Source organism: Cydia splendana, chromosome 7 (assembly GCF_910591565.1).
Source record: "Cydia splendana chromosome 7, ilCydSple1.2, whole genome shotgun sequence".
In the NCBI taxonomy this organism is placed as follows: domain Eukaryota; kingdom Metazoa; phylum Arthropoda; class Insecta; order Lepidoptera; family Tortricidae; genus Cydia; species Cydia splendana.
This window is the reverse complement of record NC_085966.1, coordinates 11,061,534-11,083,468: the sequence shown is the minus strand read 5'-3', so window position 1 is coordinate 11,083,468 and position 21,935 is coordinate 11,061,534. Positions and strand designations below refer to the sequence as shown.

The window sequence follows — 21,935 nt, the reverse complement described above, 5'->3', positions numbered from 1 at the left end:
ATGGGATATTCGCGACGTCTTCAGTCGTTACAAGACTTTTAATGATAAAAAAACGTTTAAAGTGATATCGCACGAGAGAAGACGGATGGTCCGGCTCAGAACTAAACGTTAGCTTGCTTTGCCAAGATTGCATAAGATTGGGGATAGGAAAACAACTTTATTGCTTTAGCATTAAAGTATGCTTTTCATTGGTGCATCAGTAAGACTTGAGAATGAATAGGTATGCACCGGATGTGTGCAGCAGACGAAACGTGAAGATCGTGGCTTGTGGTTAGTTAGCGTTTTTGCTTTTTTAATGATTTTTTATGAGTTCGACGCCGCGAACACCCTTTGGCTACGGCACGTATTGGAATGAAAGTTTGGAAATTCCCGATGAATCAATGATTCTTTAGGCTTCCAAAGAAATATAAAAGGATTTGCCCATGTCCCCACCCTAGACAGAAAATATGTTCTCCTTATAATTAAGTAATTTTATGTACGTTTCGTTTTAATATGTGATCAACCAGGCCACTCAGGCCAGCCTATTACCTAATTATCGGTGATAACTGATAGGCCATAGTTTAATGTTTTTATTAGATACTTCGCCTTGCATGCTGTAAGCTATACATATATTAATTATAACAATAATTAAATGCCGTAAAAACCTGACATTTATAGGGCATAATTAGTAGTGAGACAGTTAATATTTTATGAGTGTGCAATGAAGATAATGGAAAAATGTTAGAAATAAAACCAGCGATTATATCAACATAATATTAAATGAGCCATCTTGTACTAATAATGACTCTAGATGTTCTATTCACCTATAAACAATTCATTTTAGTATAAGGTGGCTATTGGCAGTTATTGGAGGGTGGCCAGTTACTGAAACCTTATACTAAAATTAATTATGTTTACAGGTGTATAGAATTCAATTTTAGTTTAGGGTGGCCAGTTATGAACCGGTGGCCAGTAATTGACTGTTTACCGTATATCTTTGACTTTATTATATCTCTCTCTTCCGGGCTATATATCCCACATGGTGATGGGGTCAGCTTTCCGTGTTATTTGCTTCCACTTCGCCCTATCCTCGACGTCGTTTTCGGACACTTTGCACTCAATCATATCTTTTAGCACTACGTCCTTCCATCTTGTTTTCGGTTTACCTCTGCCTCTTTTACCGGGGATGGAAAGTCGTAGTGCCAAATTTCCGACGTAGTCTGGTGGTCTCCTTCTAACGTGGCCATACCATCGCAGCCTACTCTCCTGCATTTTGTCGTGCACTTTATTATATGACAACTGAAAATTTAAACCCTATAGCTGACTATGACGTCTGAATTGAACTAATGAACTATTTGTCACCGCGTATTAAGTAGTTACTGTCATTTTAAAGCATCTTACATATTCTGATGAATTAGACGTGTGCGCCGATTATAAAATGATCGGCGGCGGCGTTTGCCAAAAAATCGGCGGCGGCGGCGTGTTTTCGGCGTGAAATCGGCGTGACCTTGACTTTCAGGTTTCTTAAGAAAAATCATTAATTTGTTGTTATTCGTGAACATTTTATCAATGCAGGTTACTGGTCAGTTATAGTCAGACCGTAAAAAGTCTGCAGCGATTTTGATAGCCCACGCAGTGCAAGTATTTTAAACGTCAAAATTCTATGAAATTATGACGTATACATAACAATTACACTGCGTGGGCTATCAAATCCGCTGCAGACTTTGTTTGGTGCGACTACGTATAGTTTGAATATGCTGTGAGTAAAATAGGGTTTGTAAATGAATATAGGATAAATAAATAAAAATAAATAAATAAATATTATAGGATAATTTTACACAGATCAATCTAGTCCCACGGTAAGCTCAATAAGGCTTGTATTGTGTATAATAACTTATTTTCCCTAGTAACTGGCTTGCATTAAGAGGTTACCTGGTCCCAATGACCTTCGATCTGATCTGTAACTCTCCGTTTTCTCAAGCTTTCCATGGCTTATCCTATTAAAAAGGACGTACTTTAACAAAACAGAACTCCACATATCCTTGACATTTGCTAGACTATAGTGGACTGCTATGGCTTCTTTTTAATGGTTTTCTTGTCGTAGAAACACCAAGCTTACTGAGACGTATCTTCTTTCTCGTTTTCTCATTGCTGAGGCTCGCGACCTCATTTACGAGCACGTTACCATTCATTCGGCTTTAATTCATGTGTTTCTCCTCTCCACATCATGCGTTGGATAATATGTCCGAAGAATCTAAGGGCTCACCCATGGCATGTTGGGAAGAGATGACTGGCGATATAGAACTCATTGAGAATGGAGGGGTTTGTTCTTCTAGCTGTCCAAGGTATAAACAGCACTAGCAGCAGTCTTCGTTCGTTCGTTAACAGTTGACGGTGAATACTTAGGATTACTCAGTTACTTTAATTGGTGTGTCAAATAGTTTCTGCAACTAGCTATTTATTTTCATTGAATTACTAATTGATGTATATTTGACAACTGTAACATAAATAATACAAAAAATCCATTTTGTAATCCAAAAACCAACTTGGAATAGCTAATTAACAACACTCAAGGTCACGCCGATTTCACGCCGATCATTTATCAGCGGCGGCGGCGTGGTCAAAAAGCCCGGCGGCGGCGGCGCGCCGGCGCGGCGCACACGTCTATGATGAATAGATAATATTGCAATGCAATCCTTAACTTTCAAACCAGTTAGTAAAATACTACGAAGTAAGAAAATTTATTGATTTCCTTAGTAAAATAAAAATTAGGAGGGGGTATTTCATAACAGAGGAAGGGCATGTAACAGTACAGAGAGTATAATTATCGTCATCAAGCTTTTATGTCCCGCTATTTGTCAAACAAAGGTCATTAACCCGTGAGGCAGGTTGTATATCTTGATTCCGTCAAAAAAACGTGCCCAACGAAAAATATGGCTTGATGAGTCGGATATGCTTGAAACACACGCTAGAGTAGACGATGTTAGATTGGAACGATCTTAAGAGCGCTCTTACAAGAAAAGTCGAAATAATGCAAAATTGATGATACTAGTCGACGAAATTCAGGACTTTGCGCTCATTATTAGAAACAATGAGTACTTGTTCCAGTAAAAGCGTCTTCTTATCTTTATAAATATCGTTGTAAATATTAGAAAAAGGACTTATTAAATTAGTAATGATTTTTTTTCTGATGGTCGTTTCCGAAAAACCCCGTGAAGCACTGAATGGCGAGCTCTTATTAGGAAATGTTGAGAATTTTACTCTGCTAAACCTGGCTATTTTGTATTACTAATACCCTGTACTTTAGGCATATCAAACTATATTTTTCCTACATACCTTTGAGAAAGAGAAAATCAAAGTAAAACGAACTCGATTTTCTCTCCGAAACAAGTGTCAATTCCTACGAAAATCTACTTAATATCGAAGTCATTTTCATACTCAAGCAATCTGCAACGTTTGCTTATACTGTTGGTATACATTAGTGTTTATGAAATTCTACTATAATTTTTTGGCAATTTTTTGAAAACTACTCTATATTACCGATGACGCGCGCTGCGCCAGCTCAGTGCCGCGGCAGAGCTTGTAGAGGCAGGACGTGTGTCGGTCGGCTCCGCACATTTTCAACGGCGACGACGAGGTTTTTTATCATTGTGTGCGGCGGGCGCCGTGTAAAACGCTATACTGTGTGCGTGTAAACCGCAACGAGAGACTTTGATCCTAGCACTGTTTTTATAGTATTATAATGGTACAGTTTAATAAACTACCGGACAGGATTAAAAATATTTGAAACGACCTGACATTCTATATGTATTTATTTGACTCAAGATAGTACTCAGGGTCTGATGATGGAGCCGGAAGGTGGTCACCGGTACCAATCAACCATGCAACTAAACCACTTCGTGTTTGGGCTCGTTTGATTCGGCTCAACAAGATCTTTGACTTAAGATAGTACTCAGGGTCTGATGATGGAGCCGGAAGGTGGTCACCAGTACCAATCAACAATGCAACTAAACCACTTCGTGTTTAGGCTCGTTTTATTCGTCTCAACAGGATCTTTGACTTAAGATAGTACTCAGGGTCTGATGATGGAGCCGGAAGGTGGTCACCGGTACCAATCAACCATGCAACTAAACCACTTCGTGTTTGGGCTCGTTTGATTCGTCTCAACAAGATCTTTGGCACAAGATAATACTCAGGGTCTGATGATGGAGCCGGAAGGTGGTCACCGGTACCAATCAACCATGCAACTAAACCACTTCGTGTTTAGGCTCGTTTGATTCGTCTCAACAAGACCTTGGACACAAGATAGTACTCAGGAGCTGATGATGGAGCTGGAAGGTGGCCACGGGTACCAGTCTACCATGTAACTGAACCACTTCGTGTTTGGGCTCGTTTGATTTGTCGCAACAAAATCTTTGACACAAGATAGTACTGAGGGTCTGATGATGGATCCGGAAGGTGGTGACCGGTACCAATCAACCATGCAACTAAACCACTTCGTGTTTGGCTTCGTTCGATTCGTCGCAACAAGATCTTTGACACAAGTTAGTACTCAGGGTCTGATGATGGAGCTGGACTGTGGCCACGGGTACCAGTCTACCATGTAACTGAACCACTTCGTGTTTGGGCTCGTTTGATTCGTCGCAATAAGATGTTTGACACAAGATACTACTCAGGGTCTGATGATGGAGCTGATAGACAGGTACCCGTCGCCACCTTCGCGCTCCATCATCAGACCCTGAGTACTACCTTGTGTCAAAGATCTTGTTGAGATGAATAAAACGTGCCTAAACACGAAGTGGTTTAGTTGCATGGTTGATTGGTACCGGTGACCACCTTCCGGCTCCAACATCAGACCCTGAGTACTATCTTGTGTCAAAGATCTTGTTGAAACGAATAAAACGAGCCTAAACACGAAGTGGTTTAGTTGCATGGTTGATTGGTACCGGTGACCACCTTCCAGCTCCATCATCAGACTCTGAGTATCACCTAGTGTCAAAGATCTTGTTGAGACGAATCAAACGATCCTAAACACGATGTGGTTTAGTTGCATGGTTGATTGGTAATGGTACCTTCCAGCTCCATCATCAGACCCTGAGTACTGTCTTGTGTCAAAGATCTTGTTGAGACGAATCAAACAAGCCCAAACACGAAGTTGTTTAGTTACATGATAGACTGGTACCCGTGGCCACCTTCCAGCTCCATCATCAGACCCTGTGTATCTTCAGTGTCAAAGATCTTGTTGAGACGAATCAAACGAGCCTAATCATGTTACTACATGGTTGATTGGTATCCGTGACCACCTTAATCATCATCAGATCCTCAGTACCAGTTCGTTTTTAAACCCTCGTTGATACAAACTTTACAACCTATAGGTACCAAATGCAATGACGAAACATGTAAATAAGCGAGTAGGTACCTATAATTTCTTTCGAGTAATATACCTTCATAAGTACGAGTATGGGGCTATTCATAAATTACGTCGTTTCAAATGGGAGAAGTCGAGGGGGGGGGGGGGGTCTGGACTTCGGATGATGGTAACATGACGTAGGAGGAAACAGATTCATCCGAAGCTTGATTTTTGGATGATTTGAGGGGTGGGGGGGGGTCAAAAATCGTCAAAAATAGATGACGTAATTTATGAACAGCCCCTATGCACATTTGCACTGCATTTAGTATTTTCGTACTTACCAAATAACAGTTTTAGAACTTTAAAAGTTAAGTACAGTTAGTGTTGTTATGGTTGATTTCAATATGCTTCGCGAAGGATCAAGAATGTTTAATCCATCATTGTAGTGCGAGTGTGGTAGAAGGGATCGGCATACTGAGCTCGCACGGCCTGCCGCAGCGCGTAAAATACCTAAACTCGCTCAACGCCGAAATGTAATAGCGCTCTTAAAATAGCTTGTGTGTACGTTACTTACCTAAAATATAAATTCCAATATTTTTTACTGTAGGTACCTAATGTAAGTTTGTGTTACTTGAATATTTTTAAATTTGTACCTAAATATAGAATTATAAACCCTCTAAATATTTGTAAAGATTTATAGACTCATATAACATGTACCTTAATTTGAAATATAGGTAGGTATATTATTTTGTTTGAAACCATGTTTTAAGACCGTGTCTGGAAGCAATCGCTTTTTAGCGATAAAACCGCCTGTTATTTACCTCCTCTTGAGTTACTCTATTTATTGTATTGTTTTCTGTATGGAGGTGTGCAATAAAGAGTATTTGTATTGTATTGTATTTTGATACTAAATTTTGAAAAACTCATTCGTACAAGCGCAGTTTGAACCTATACCTCCGGTTTGGAAGTAACACGCTTTATCGCATGGCTGCTACTGTTCAGACCCATGTTCCGGTAACACATCTAAGCTACGACTCTATTAAATAAGTTACGATTTCTTTAATCATCCATAAAATTGCTCTGTTTCGCCGAATTATATGGAATTTGTACTTTACAATTGCCTAGCAGAGATAAACTCTTTATACTCGTAAGTACAAACTTTTGTACGGTTTCGTAACCATAATGCACTTAATTGTCAAACTGGTTTTAATCGTAAAATGCACAGTCGTGCAGTGAGCAATAGTTTATTTGGACCACTTTTTCACACTGAATCATAAATGTCTAAGATAATATTTTAAGTTGGTAAATAATATAATATACATACCTTATTTAACTTAGTGGCTCTACTTGAAATGTGATATTGTAATAAAATTGAAACCTGTACCTGTAGGTAACATTGTAAAAAGTGCAGGGACCTTTTTATAGACCGGAAGCCGTTTAAACCGCGACGAAAAGGTGAGTTAGGGATCTCTACCCTGTGGCCTGTTTGACTGTACACCAGCCTAATAAAAACTTATTGGACTCTATATTCGACTATTATTATTCTTCTGGAGGGCTATGTATATCACTTGCCTTTATCTTGGAAATCACTTAAAAAATAGACAGTTGCACATTGATGTATATCTCAGGACTGGCCTTATTACGGGCAATAAGAATGGGGCATGAATGGGGCTAGTACAGCGGTGTGACACCGCTACATCGCGTTTGGTTGATGAGTTCACATCACGCGCGCGATTGGTCGCAACTAGTTGCGTTATACTGCCCGATTGGCTCAAATTCGTGAGTGACACTGTTGAGCTAGTACCATTTTTAGTGCACGTAAGGCCCGTCCCGAGATATTTATAATTATATGACAATGCAATTGCATAACAGGTTGCAAAGTTGCAATGCTGTGACGCGTACCTAAACGCAACTTTGAAGTTACTAATATCACGTTGCTTTGTTCGATATCTTAATCAGGGTATAGCTGGATTACTTATTGCTAAGTTTTTATTGGCCCTAATTACCTGCGATTTAGATAAGCTTTCGGATGCCATATTGATCCGCGCGGGCAGGTGGGGACACGGTCCGATGGCTCCGATAGTTCTGAGCCATGGGGTTTGTGTTCCACGTTGCAACACTATGGAATTAACGAATGAACGCTTCGGGGTTTCCATTTTACGAAATTTCGTGGTAATTAGAAATTGAAATAATTAGAGTCAAGTTAGTTAGTTTGGCGAGTACGTCTTAAGTCGGTAACTCTTTTATACATCAATCAGTCTTTTCTTTTGCCTAAGTCTTTAGTTTTGTCTCTAAGACTTTCTAAAATTTAGAACGTTGACAATGACAGCAAATCAAATGTCATTAGTTCTACTAAAAATGTATGTCACCAAGTACAAATGTACTGCATAATTATTTATCATCGTATTTTCACGGAAACGTACGAACGTGTCTTGCTATTTCAGTCAGTCTCGGTACAAAAACAACTGAGGTTGACTGAAGTAGCATGACAAATACGAACGATGCTGAGAAAATACGATGGAAAACAATTATGCTCTACATCTGTATATACGTTAGTTCAGGGCAGTCAGAAATGACAGTACTACTCCTCCTCCTCCTCCTCTCCTCCTCCTCATGGTCCTCTTATACCATAGGCGGTAGGCCCACAATCCCACATTATTCACCTGACTGGAGAGAAGTGTTTGTACTTTTACCCTCCACTTATATTTCTATAGTGCACTTGTCGTGTCCCATAAAAGCACTTGTCTTTATTTGACTGAGTGACAACATACTTAACAAAAACTCAAGTGTAAAATTGCACTCAACTAAAATGTACTCGATGTCAATCGAAAAAACTGTTTCCTAATATAACAGTCAAATAAACTAGGTGGGCAATAAATCAGAACACAATAGCAGCGATAAGCCATTGGGTCGCGTCTAAAGCACGATCTCTGTAACAATACTTAGTCTTGAACAAGATGGCCGGGTCAGGCATTACGTCAGCCCGGATTTTAGAACTTTGAGAACGTTTGTAGAGCCATTAAATTATCGTTACAATAAGTATACCCACCTAAAGAGGTCAGGATACAAACCCTGGATTCGAATGATATTGTTAAGAAAATATTTTTTTTAAACCTGGTGCTTGTGGTTGCTTTAGTTAGTCGTTGACATAAGCAGCTCCATTTATGTGTTATCGACCTTTAACAACCCTGAATACTCGCTTCAAAAGACCCCCGTGTCATGCCTTGCATATTATTGCAGAGTAATATCTCAGAATGAATTTTTTATCCTATTGTACGGTCAATGGCTTTAGTGCCATCCGTCTTCATACAAATACTTATCCTACTTATACGAAGCATATTTTTAATGGCATATAAACCTTGTTTTTTCTTGTTTATACTCGAGTAAAACCGCGCAGGCTCATGCCATTCTGACAATGTAAATAACTGTATCTATGAAATCCCTTTACCTTTCACCATGCAAATTAGACAGTTATCCACTAGGTACAGGTCATTGCCTGCGACTTCAAATGGGATTCTCTTCAGATCACGTTTTCCTCGGAGATTTTGTATAGTTCGCGTTCGCGGACGGAGTCCGTAGATTCACGGCCTCAGAGGGCCTACCGCGACGTGTTGCCTCTGTGTCGCACTTGTAAATTAGTACGTAAGTGTGACAGGGAGGCAACACGTCGAACGTGGTTCACGGTAGGCCCTCAGGAAGCGCGAGGTTACACTCAGCGTGGGCATTAAGCAAGGTAAATGGGGTTTTATTTCGTTTCCTCGGACTTTTTGAGCGAACTGTGGGTATGCGGGTATGATATTCTTACATATGCTAAGACAGACATGGTCTATATCTATAAGCTATTCCATGTTTAATATGTAAGCTTTTCTTATGTAAATTCCATTATAAGTTGTTTGTTTTTTCAGACCCAGGCAGCTTGGGGTTAGTGGTAGAGTAACCATGTCTACTGCTTTCTTCTCACTATCTATGTTGGCTTTAGGTTCAGATTTTGCAATTTGAAAGCTTCTTTACATAGTTGACTATTTAATCATGAGAAGTTTTAGCTTCCTCAGTTCAAATTTCACGCATTTCATGTGTGTATATCGCGGATTTCATGTAATTTCACATATGATATTTTCAGACAAAAGGTACATACATAATCAGTAGCCGCTAAGGTCGATTTCTAATTCAATCATTATGGAAGTGGCTCCTTATTGACTACCGACAACTTAATATATGCACATCAATGCATAAACTTGCCATGTAAGAACAGATTGTTAGGTTATTGTTTTTCTTAAACAATGCGAACTTATCTTATAAACGTTTAAAGATTACTTGATAAGTGTAGACGCTAACATAAAGTTTAGGTAAGTTAAGTTAAGGTACCTACCTACATCAATTTTATTGTACCGACATGTTACCAAATTAACTACTCTATGTACCTAATTAGTATTAGGAACCAAAACTACCTAACTGAAATAGGTAAATCTATGTAAAGCCATGATAAACTCAGGTTGTGGTTTCCGAACAAAGAAACGTAAGCACCCACCTATGTTATTTCCGTAAACTCGAAATGGCTAAAGCATGAATAAAAGCCACTATTAAGGCTTCATAAAAGTGCCTCAATAAGTAACTTACAGGCTTAACTCTAAGAATCATATTACACCGCTTATCCAACAATATCCAATTACTTACTTTTAGTATGTGAAAAAGTCCGAATAAGGCTTCATTGAAGGCTCCCTCGGTCGAAGTTCACGGTACACAAAATTAAAAAAAAATCGCAACACTCAAACTGAAACAGCACTTACACTAGCCACTCACAAAATGTTTAATAAGAAAAACTACTCGTAAAAACAAAAGGACCACAGACAGCAATTGTTTTTTAAGCGTTCGGAGCGTGGTTTTCAAAAATAGAAGGTTATTGTTCGAATTTTGAAAATTGCTCGTCGGTTTCGTGGTGCGCGGGGCAGCGCTAAACGGATGTGCGCAGGGAGCCGGCCGGCCGACTGTTGCGCTCGCCGTGCGCTGCTAGGGAGGTGATAGTGCTCGATTGTTTGAGATGTCGATACCAAGCGCCTACTACCATTACATGCGAGGGTCCCAGTGGGTGTAAGAAATAAATCATAACTCTGTTGCATAAATACAAATAATATAATTTGGGATAGATTTTCACAACACTGTCTGCTAAGTACATACTATAGCAACTATTTTTCTTCAATGTTAAACCAAAATAAACGTTGATCTATGCTTTTAAGAAGACATACCTAAGGATCATCCAGTATGATTTTATCTACTTGTTGTGACAGCGGCGTAGATAACAGATGTGGATAAGATTATGGAATCTGTAATGGTTTATTTTATCTTAGGAGATAAAGATAAATCAATTTTGCACGAGTGTAGATAATCGTGGGAAATAGGTTTCATAGATAATTGAGAGTGCAATATTTTTTCAATTGATAGACATTTTAAAAACGTGACATATAAACATTAATGTACTATTTACCTATGACTCACAGAGATCGTCACACAGTGCTCTTTGTGGGTCGCAATGTCGTTTTAGGTTTGATAGGACCAAACAGACAATACACATAAGGGCTCTATATATTTATCGATATCTACGACTACAGTACCAACGTGACTCACTCGAACGCCAACAACATAACGTGTCCAAAGACTAAAATGACGTAAGCGACCGGTAACGACTCGACAAAAACTCAGCTCGGTAGAGGGCCAAATGTTGCCACAAAAAACGTCAAGCGCCTGGCGTTTACGACGATTCACGTGTAGAGGGCCGCCGAACAATGAACCTGCACTGGCGAACTAGACCAAACAGCGAAGTTGAAGAAGTTTTGTATATGGAACACGTTCTCGTTTGGAAACCATAGAGTTGTTCTTTTGTTTGTGCGTGAACTCGCGTAGGAGTCGTATTATACGACACCCACACATAGGTAATACACAGTACCTGAAGCAACTTTAAGTGATCTTTGCTGTACATTTAATTTTACTCAGGGACTGAACCTGTAAGTAATTCAGTGGCTTGGCGATCGTAGTTCATAGCCACTAGTTAATACACTGAATGCAAAACGCAGTATATTTTATTATACCTGTAATACAAGTATTTTTTGCGATAACTAGAGACCTTGTTTGGAGGTCGTAAAATCAAATCAACAAGCGTGGCGTGTGTAAAAAGCATTTAAAAAACTACTTACGGTGGGTATGTTCACATCACAACGTACAGCAGACTTGTAGCTAATTCAAAAACCAGCTAAGTGCCAGTCGGACTCGCGTTCCGAGGGTTCCGTATATTACATAATTTATAACACTGTATTTTTTTAAGTGAAACGTGAGTGAAATATCTTTATAAGACCCATAGGGGTCGGATGAAAAACTTAATAATTAACTCCGACTCACGCTTGACTGCACATTTCTTATAGGTTTTCCCGTCATCTAAGATAGGTAAAGAACTATTTTGTGTAATTTTTTCAAAATTTTAGACCCAGTCAGTAGTTTCGGAGATAAAGGGGAGGCAATACTAATTTATTATGTATATAGGCCTATTTTCTTGAATAACTTTTCAACTATTTATTCTAAAATTACAGTGGAACCTGGATAATTGCAATCTCAAGGGACCGGCCATTTTTTGTCAATTAACCAGGTTTTTCATTTAAGCAGGTCGTGTCAATTAACGAGGTTCAAAAATTCGTTGTGTCAATTATAGAGGTTTTCATTAATAGAGGTTGCGTTCTGACAAATTTCTTTTATAGAGGTGCAAATAACCATTGAAAGTAGATTTACACGCTTACGTTCTGGGTTTCTGGTCTATATATAGCTTCTGTCTATACTTGCACTTTTACACTACATTAATTACTACTTTATTTTCTTATTAATCATTTGGGTTTAAAGAATTCCCTTGAATTGTAGAAGAAAGTTTTATTAGAATGTAAAGGCATAGTTTGTTTTTGATTTAATCAAAACTATTTCACCTACTACAGGCTGTGATAGATACCCAATAAATTAATTGAATTTTGGATGAAGATATAAATAAAATGATCATTGCTATTAAAATATTGTTTCTGCTGTCTACAACTACATTATTTCAATTACAGAGGTAATAAGTAAGACTCGTTTCAATAATAGAGGTAAAAAGATGAGCAAAAATAACGATTTTTTTTAGCACAGTGTCAATTATAGAGGTCTTAGTTGCAGTGTGGTCAATTACAGAGGTAAAATTACGAAAAGCAATAAAATATAAATTGCAATTATAGAGGTTCTAAAATTTCAATTATAGAGGCCTTTTGGTCTCAAGGGACCGGGACCGGACTTTTGGTTGCAATTATTCAGGTTTTCCATTTATCCAGGTGCCAATTAACCAGGTTTCACTGTATAAAAAATATATATGTATTTAAAATTTTCACAATGAGTTCTTTCATTTGATATGTAACACGATATAGTTTAAAAAGCTTTATTTTTTAATTTTCGCATTTACTCAAAAGTGGCCCCATGTTAAAATTCATTTGTTTACGTTACATGTCCGTCTTTGGGTCACAAACTTGAACTTAATTGGTCCAGTAGTTTCGGAGAAAATAGGCTGTGACAGACGGACAGACAGCTGTAGACGCACGAGTGATCCTATATAAGGGTTCCGTTTTGTCCTTTTGAGGTACGGAACCCTAAAAATAGATAATCCGACTAGGTAAAGGTATATAACTAATTAAATAGAACAAAAAAGGTGCACATAATTTAAAATTGTAGCCACTTAATGAACCTACTAGCATGTTTATAAAGCATTGAAATTTACGTATCCTGCTAATCCATTTAATTTATTATAGATATACTAGCTTCTGCCCGCGACTTCGCCTGCGTGGGATAATGCTGATGATGAATGATAACTATTTTTTACCTCTTCACGCTTATTTAGATAAAATTTCGTATGGAGATTGAGGCCCGAGGAAGACAGGATAGATAGCATTGACGTATATCTCGGGACGGGCCTTACGGGCAATAAAAATGGCACTAGTTCAGTGGTGTCACTCACGAAGTCACGAATAGACAATAGTGCAGTCTAACGCAACTAGTTGCGACCAATCGCGCGCGCGTGGTGCGAACTCATCAACCAATCGCGTTGTAGCGGTGTCACACCGCTTTACTTGCCCCATTCATGCTCCATTCTTATTGCCCGTTAGACCAGTCCTGAGATATACGTCAATGATAGTTAGTATAATGGCTGTTGACTGCTGGTAACCCTAAACCCACACAAAAATATGTAAACGTTAACACAAATTTTGCGAAAATACCGGTAGATTTTTGATGTTATAGCGATATTACACGTATTTGCTGCTCTCTGTATGAGTACTTTCATATCAATTATGAATTAGGTCACTAGGCTGTAAGGCTATAACCTATAGCTTTAAACGTGTGGTACGTTCACTATAAAACTGACTAGCTATTGTCTATAGAGTCGTTAGCATAATTAATTACCATTAAAGAGAAAAATAAAATTGTCAAACCAGTCTCTATACAAAAGACTTCAACGGCATCCGCCCTCGTATGCCACTATGGCCTGTCTTACTTAATACAAGTTCCCAAAATTTAACCGTATATAAAGGACATAAGATTCAATACATAACGCAGATATAATGTATGTCCTGTCTCTTTCAGTTACCCTTAATTAAAAGAAGACGCGAAACTGCAGCCTTTGTAATGGTTAAGGTAAAGTGCGTAATGATAGCCAGTTCGAATCTGATTCAATAGTGTATTTGAAAGTCGACTTTATGATCTTTAGTTAAAGTTGAATTTAGAAAAATGATATGACAGTTTTAATACCTGATTTCCGGGATAAGATGTTTAAATACAGGAAACGTAAAAAGCTTGCGTTCAAACACACAGGACGTAGCTCTACATAGTCTACATTTATAACTGTACTTGATACTAGAGATGTGCGCCGATGGCAAAATCATCGGCGGCGGCGTCCGATGATTATTTGATCGGCGGCGGCGGCGTGATCGGCGTGAAATCGGCGTGGCATAATTTTTGATACTGCATGAGAACGTGGCTGTAGAAACTCTACATTAAAGTTTTCTGAGTATTTACTAGGCTATCCAGAACATATTATGTGTGTTTTCTAAATTATTGCCGAAAATTATATCCCATTATGTCACTTGGCAACCATTTATTATCAATACCAACCTAACGGTTACCAACGGTATCTTTAAATATGAAAAGAAAAAGGATACATTAAAACGCTACATTTTAGGCAGTATTTTTACTTACTTTGTAAGCGGAATACAAATAAAACACAAAAAAAATCTTTATAAGTTAAGTCTTAAATCTATTACGGGATTTAGGTTTTACTTTATTATTATTTTTCATTGACTTTTCCTAGCCGCTGTCGCCTCACCTAGGATTTGTTACGAAAAAATGATGAACTACATCTACTACATGTCGGAACTGAAGTTTAACATAAATGTATGTTAGAATAAAGATGTCATCGTTTTCGAAAGTAAACGTCTCTGGCAGGTTGATTCCCTCAACAGAATGTCTTTGAAGTGTCCCGTTTTATTTAATATTAAGGTCTACTTTGTTTTCTTTACTGCTAGCTTAGTGATGATACTTGGTAATTTGAGTTCCTTATTACGAAGCTTTATCCTGACTTTTATAATTTTGATTGAAATATAATATATTGTTAAGTAAAAGAAGCTGATAATCACCATAAAATTACTAAGAATTGATCGTGTGTAATTTTAAATGAAATTGTATATTATGTGATAAAAATAAATCAAATAAAGTATTAAGATAAATCGGATCTATATCTGAATCCCTAAAGTCTTTTCTCCTATCTTTGCATTCCCTAATATTGTTTGTCATAATGATCAGTTGTCCTAACACTATAAACTCTAATGATGTTTTCCCTAACCTAACTTAACCTATCCTAATGTTATTAAGCATATTTTCTTTTTTGCGAGGGTCGCAGTTCTAACCTAACCTAACCCACTTTTGTGGCAGCAAGTTCTAAAACCTAGCCATTTTTCAGAACCTTACATTATGGAAAATAATCGTTATGACAATTGATCGTTAGGGCATGTGCCCATTAGAACAAATCAGTTAGGGTAAGTGACTTTAGGACAAACGTTCTTAGGGATTCAGAATGACACCCGATAAATCAAATCATATTTATCATAAATGATGACCATTATGCGTGTCACCAGCATCATACGAGAAATCATAAAATACGCAATTATAATCGTGGTGACAGCTTGCTGGAGATTCTACACACGTTACGCAAGCCCGTGCACCTACTTTGTGAAATGTATTTTTCCTCCCTTCTTTTTTCTTAATATTTTTGTATAGTTTCCACTTAGTTATTGCATATTAACTGTATTATTGTGGACATCTGTTATTGGCTTTGTGCGATAAAATATCAAATAATAACCTGAGATCCAGAAACTAGATCTTGTTTAAATTAACGCTAAATCGTTATCACAGCTAACACCGCAACGACAAAAATGATGCTAATTTGGTTCACTGGCAAATAATAAGCGAAAAAGCATAAGGATCTTTAAATTATATCTCTGACACTATCTACTCACTACGCAACATGGAATGAGACACGATAGGTATCAAAATTTCCCACGCCGATTATACGCCGGTCAAATTTATCGGCGGCGGCGGCGTGGAAAAATCGTCGGCGGCGGCGGCGCGGCGCACATGTCTACTTGATACACATTAAGTTCCGTATTTAGAGAGTAGGTGTAACAATAACAACTATGTACTATAAAATACATTTTATATGCTCATATAGATCATAAACATAAATATAACTACAGGAATATGTGAACAGGTTATACAATGAGGCTAACTCACGAAAGCAATACAGTAGGTAAGGTATTCAAGATTTTTTAAATAAGCCAATCAAATTAGATTTTTTGGCAGAATTAATTTCTAGCAAGCTGGAAATCGTTTCAATGCCTTCAGGCCAGAGCACACCGGCTGCGTGTGCGTGACGTGCACGTGCGCTTAAATGTTGGAGCCGCACACGTCACGCAAGCGGTGTGCCGTCTCTCATAAGGATCTGTATACTACAACGCGAACGTGCACGTGCACGTCTACGCACACGCATCCGGTGTGTACAGGAATTTCATTTGGTCAATGCGTTACACTTGTAACTCCGTTATACTTGCGTATTTTTACATGCAATTAATGTCACCGCGACAATAAATACGAAAATAAATATAATAAACCACCACCAAAAACTTGACATTTTTGAAGATATGTACCTACCTATATTTTCAACGCTAATAAAATAACTTAACTATGTATAATCGACGCGGTAAACACTAAATCACATTGATATAAAAATATCTAAAGTAACTTCACGTTTACGGTACCTAACACCTAACTGTTAGCATTTTATATTCTGTACTACATACTTTTATATTATGTATATAGTATTATTCCAAGCTTAAGAACGTAACGGCTTAATAAAACAACATGGCTAATACAGTGTACCAGCATAAGATGATTGTAATATTATTTCTAATGACAGTTATTGAAAGCCCGCCAAAAGTATATTTTTTGAGCGCGTAGGGCTGATATATCGTCGGGTGACAAGCAAAAATCACTAAACTAACACCATTGAAATTATTGGACAATAAACCGTGTTACAAGTGTAATAAAGTGCATTGTTACTTTAATTTTTTGATAGTACTTATAGTGAGTTTTGCTTGTCACCCGACGATATGTTATCTGTGACTCCTTAACTTTGCCTGTCAACTGGTGAAGGATTGCCGCTAAATGAGAATCCAGCTTTGTAAAACTAATATTAATTATAAACCAGTCAAGAAGAACATCGTCTTTATATTTGAAAGCAGCATAATAATCCCCAGAACGAGGCCCACAGGGTGGGCTATCATACATAAGCTATGTTTCAGTACCTACCTAAATATCTATACGTAAACCAACAATCCATATCAATTAATAATGAAGTAAATTATACGTGTCTACACGTTTATGCTATGCTCTGTATTCCATAAACATAACATAAGACATAATCAGACAGACATACACGAGTCGCCGCGTAATTGAGATAAATCAGGAAGTAATAAATAAGCGTCTGCCTTATATGAAAACGTTAATGTTTGTTTTTATCCAGTAGGTATACCGGGTGGGCCCTGTAACACGAGCAAATAATTAAAACATATACTTAGATATAGAGTCAGACCAAGTTAAATCTGCAGCGATTTTGATTGAATGTGCAAGTGTTATTTTAAACGTCAAACTTCTATTAAATTATGACGTTTAAAATGACACTTGCACAGCGTGTGCTGTCAAAAATAATACAAATTAGCCATACCTACATTTTCTCATGTGTTAAATTCTATAAGGTATCATTTAATATTCATGCAAGGTCAATGAAATTAAAATAATTGGCAATTGCGAAACTTATAGTTATAACTCTTACAGGCAAACATAATCATGTTCCATACAAAGTAACGCTATTTGAGGCAACATATTATAGTATTGTAGTATTGATAATTTGATACTTTTATGATAGGCACCATTATGGTCGTACCAATTTATAACATTAACTCGCAAGTAATTATAGCTTATAGTAAGTAGCATGTTAAGTAAGTAATTGTTTCCTCTCATGAAATTGAGTCCATTCACAAATCATTATCATGAATAGACTGTACTTAAGTGTACTTTGTATGTAAGCAAGTTCATTTCATAAATGTTAACTTGCACGCCATCTAGCGCAAATCGCTAGTACTAGCGACTAGAGAGCAAACGTTGCCTTGCGCTCGGTGCGCTTAACGTGTGCGCAGTATTGCGAACATACACCAGATGGTGCTCCTATGCAGATACAAGATAACAAATATTTTTTAAACACGAAGGGTACGGTGACAGGTGTTATCTCAATGCAATTTTGGCAGATTTGGCGTTTTAAGGCGTGTATATGTACGTTATAAGGAGTACATAGTAAGGGGAAGAAAAATACTATAGGTACATGTTAGATTAATGTTAATAGGTATTTATATTAAAAGTAAATTAATCTTAAAACCCAAATATCCTACAACAGTTAATACAATTGAAATTCTGTGGTGTTCAAAAAAGCATGTAGGTAACCTAAGAATATGAAAATATGTATATTAGTAGGAATTTTAATATAAAACCTTGTAAATATTTAGAAACCTGGTTTTGACACATATTGGGGACAGCAAAAATGACGGATATGAGATATGACTTTATTCACCTTATCATAATGAAAAAAGTTACAAAATTTCGAACATAAAAGACAGTGTCAGCTATTTAATAAGCTATGGCCAAAGATATACCTCTATGTAACTCCGTATAAGATAGCTAAAGTCTAAGGGAAAAAACGTGCCTCGGAAATCAAGAAAAAGTCATTCTCGAATAGATGGCGCCACACCTTTGGCCTATATAGGGGAGACCGAGGTGAGTTGTGACAGAGGAGAGTTGTGACATCGTCGATTTTTTGGAATCTAATAAGAATAACTGTTAGCGAGCTCGCAACAGTGTGCGTTTGTTAGCTCGTAACTTGAACTAACAAACGCGCGCTATTGCAACCTAGTTTTTAGGGTTCCGTACCCAAAGGGTAAAACGGGACCCTATTACTAAGACTTCGCTGTCCGTCCGTCCGTCCGTCCGTCCATCCGTCCGTCCGTCCGTCCGTCCGTCCGTCCGTCCGTCCGTCTGTCACCAGGCTGTATCTCACGAACCGTGATAGCTAGACAGTTGAAATTTTCACAGATGATGTATTTCTGTTGCCGCTATAACAACAAATACTAAAAACAGAATAAAATAAAGATTTAAATGGGGCTCCCATACAACAAACGTGATTTTTGACCAAAGTTAAGCAACGTCGGGAGTGGTCAGTACTTGGATGGATGACCGTTTTTTTTTTGCTTTTTTTTTGTTTTTTTTTTATATGGTACGGAAACCTTCGTGCGCGAGTCCGACTCGCACTTGCCCGATTTTTTTTAGTTAATAGATCCCAAAATATCGACTATGTCACAACTCTCCTCTGTCAAAACTCACCTCGGTCTCCCCTACTCGGCTAGATGGCGTTGACGACACCGTTTAATATTTAACAATTTTAACACATATCATATCAGTGAAAGAACACGGGCCAGTCATATAAAAAAAATTAAAAATTAATCATTTATCCATATTTATGTAAATTATTTCATATTTTTATACATTCTTAATTTTAGTTTTAATCGTGTGTCGATAGATGGCAGTAAATTCACTGTGACTACAAAACTTAGTATGACAGTAACCCTCAATCTATACTATCTATTCTCTTTGCTATGGCGTTGAATGACTATGTAATTGATGTATTTCAAATTTTAAGGAGAAGTGTCTAAATAACTGCCTACTTAACAAACTTTTAAATACTCCGTTTTGTAACAAAAAATCTATATAAGGTTATAGGAAGGACGCATCGCATTCCAAGTTGTAGGTATCTTGTGCAAACCTTTGGTATCGCTTAGTAAACCCATACACGTAAAATGGGCAGGGAAATGAATGCACATGATAGGCTTTTAGCATTCATTTATTGTTTTTCTATAGGTATTTTACCTTTATTGAGATGTGTTTATTCAGGTGGATATAGTAATATTTATTTTAAACATACTATAGGTATCCGAACGGTAGCTTGATATCGATTTTACGATTATAATAGACTAATAATGATGCAAACAATACAATATGCATGCAATGCATTATGCATTATGTGTGTGATTTACTATTAATAATTGTGATATATTTTTATGATGTGACGTGTAAAATTATTATTTTATAAATAAATTAATTGAATTGAATTGAATTGAATGGCATTAAGTTCGCCATTTGTCACTTATCTCTTATGTGACATTAATAGAAAAGCAAGTTGAATTTGGAAACTTGACAGGTCCAATATCGTGTCACAAAATCCCTAAACACAAGAACAAGTTTTTATATAAAAAAATACTACCTTTACTTGCAAGGTTCTTTACTAAGCGTTCATGATAGTTATTTATTTGTTCATAAAACTTAGCAAAACTTTCTTAATTTTTTTTCTTTATAATTCTAACATAAATGTCAAAATGACAGATAGAGATGAACGATTATCAACGGCTTGTTCGATTTGATAAACGTTTATGAATAACGCCATTAGTCTTTAATTATTGTTCAATTTGACTGACACAGCAATAAGTGTAAGATAATTCAATAAGTACCTATGTTCACGATTTTAATTTGTTTTATTTTTCTTTTAATTAGTATATGATCTCTCTGCCTGAGATACAGGATTATATTCCAAGTTCAGGCGCACGTTACAATGTAAGTACGTAATATATGGTAATATGTAAAAGTGCACGCATAATATTACATTAGCAATCAGGTTTTCTCAATAAATTATGCTTATTCTTAATTTGTTCAATGTTGTATCTATTTTCGAGAGCCATACCTCTGTCAAAGGCCAAGGACGATTTAAAACTAGACTGATAGTATGTGCCAGTCTGCTAGTCTATATACGTGTACTAGGTACTAATTATTTACACAGGTCTATATGTATCAGTTCCGTATTGTCTTGTCGCGGGGATTGTGAAAACCGGTGTAGTTTAGTTTGCCGACTCAAGACGATTACATAACAGGTATTGTGCAGCGTTGAGACATTTGTATCTACTTGAATTTGCCAGTTTCCTGCATTCATTAAACCTGAGAAATAATCTGAATAATGAAAAGACGAATAAACAGTAAGAACTACCTAGTAGGAACTAAGAACAGGGACGTTTTCCTCATCAATTATCATAGAGCAAAATCTGTCATAATTTTGTATTTTGCTTTACAATATAATTCAATACTGTTTATTGCACGCCGGACACAGTTTACAATACAGTATATATTTAAGTACAGAAACAAACACAAATAGATAGAGGTAACAACATGCGGTGTCTTAACTCTTCCAGACAACCTTTGGGCAGCGGAGACAAAAAAAATCATAGTTTTGCTTATAATAAAGTTAGGAAATACAAAATATGTATACCTATGGGACTGAATGAAGCTGATAATAATGATGAGGAACGCGGTTTTCTAATTATTCTATTGAATAATTGGTGATGGCAAATATTCGAATAACTCTTCTCGGAAGTTATTAATATCAATAGTTATTTTCGAGGAAATCTCTAATTCGTTTTAAGTTGAAACTTAATCTTGGATATAATTTCATGGAACCGCCAATTAGAAATTGTATTGTAATAGGAAAGACTTTGCAATAGTGCAAATACTGTAAATAGACTATTGTTCTGATACAAAATTATTTCTGTTTGATTATAATCGTGCTTGTTCTTTCACCATATTTCCAGAAACACAAAACAGTAATGATAATAAAATTATGATTGTAGGTAGTACCTTTTAAAGAAGATAAGTACTTAGTCAGGAAAAGGAAAGTCTGTTTCTTATTAGTTAATAGAAACGCAACAACAGCAATCTCATCGATGAGTTGGTTATAGACAAAATTACTGCTTTTTCTAAAGGTCTCTTGTCTTCATTTCTTGAAAATAACGTAATGACGTTGTTATTTAGTTATTTACGCGTGAAGGTATTTTTACCCAATGACAGAAAATAC

The 21,935-nt window shown here is 36.9% G+C and overlaps 1 protein-coding gene across 2 annotated transcripts in view; it reads right to left on the bottom strand.

The window, feature by feature from the left end:
- LOC134792154 (uncharacterized) overlaps window positions 1-21,935 on the bottom strand; it is a 187,951-nt gene that overhangs the window by 99,747 nt on the left and 66,269 nt on the right. The window contains exon 1 of one of the 2 annotated variants that reach the window (XM_063763377.1): window positions 10,004-10,148. The exons of the other annotated variant lie outside the window; for it this stretch is intronic. The gene's annotated coding sequence lies outside the window, so the exon portion shown is untranslated. Of the gene's footprint in view, window positions 1-10,003; window positions 10,149-21,935 lie in introns of those variants that run through there. 2 annotated transcript variants of the gene reach the window in all.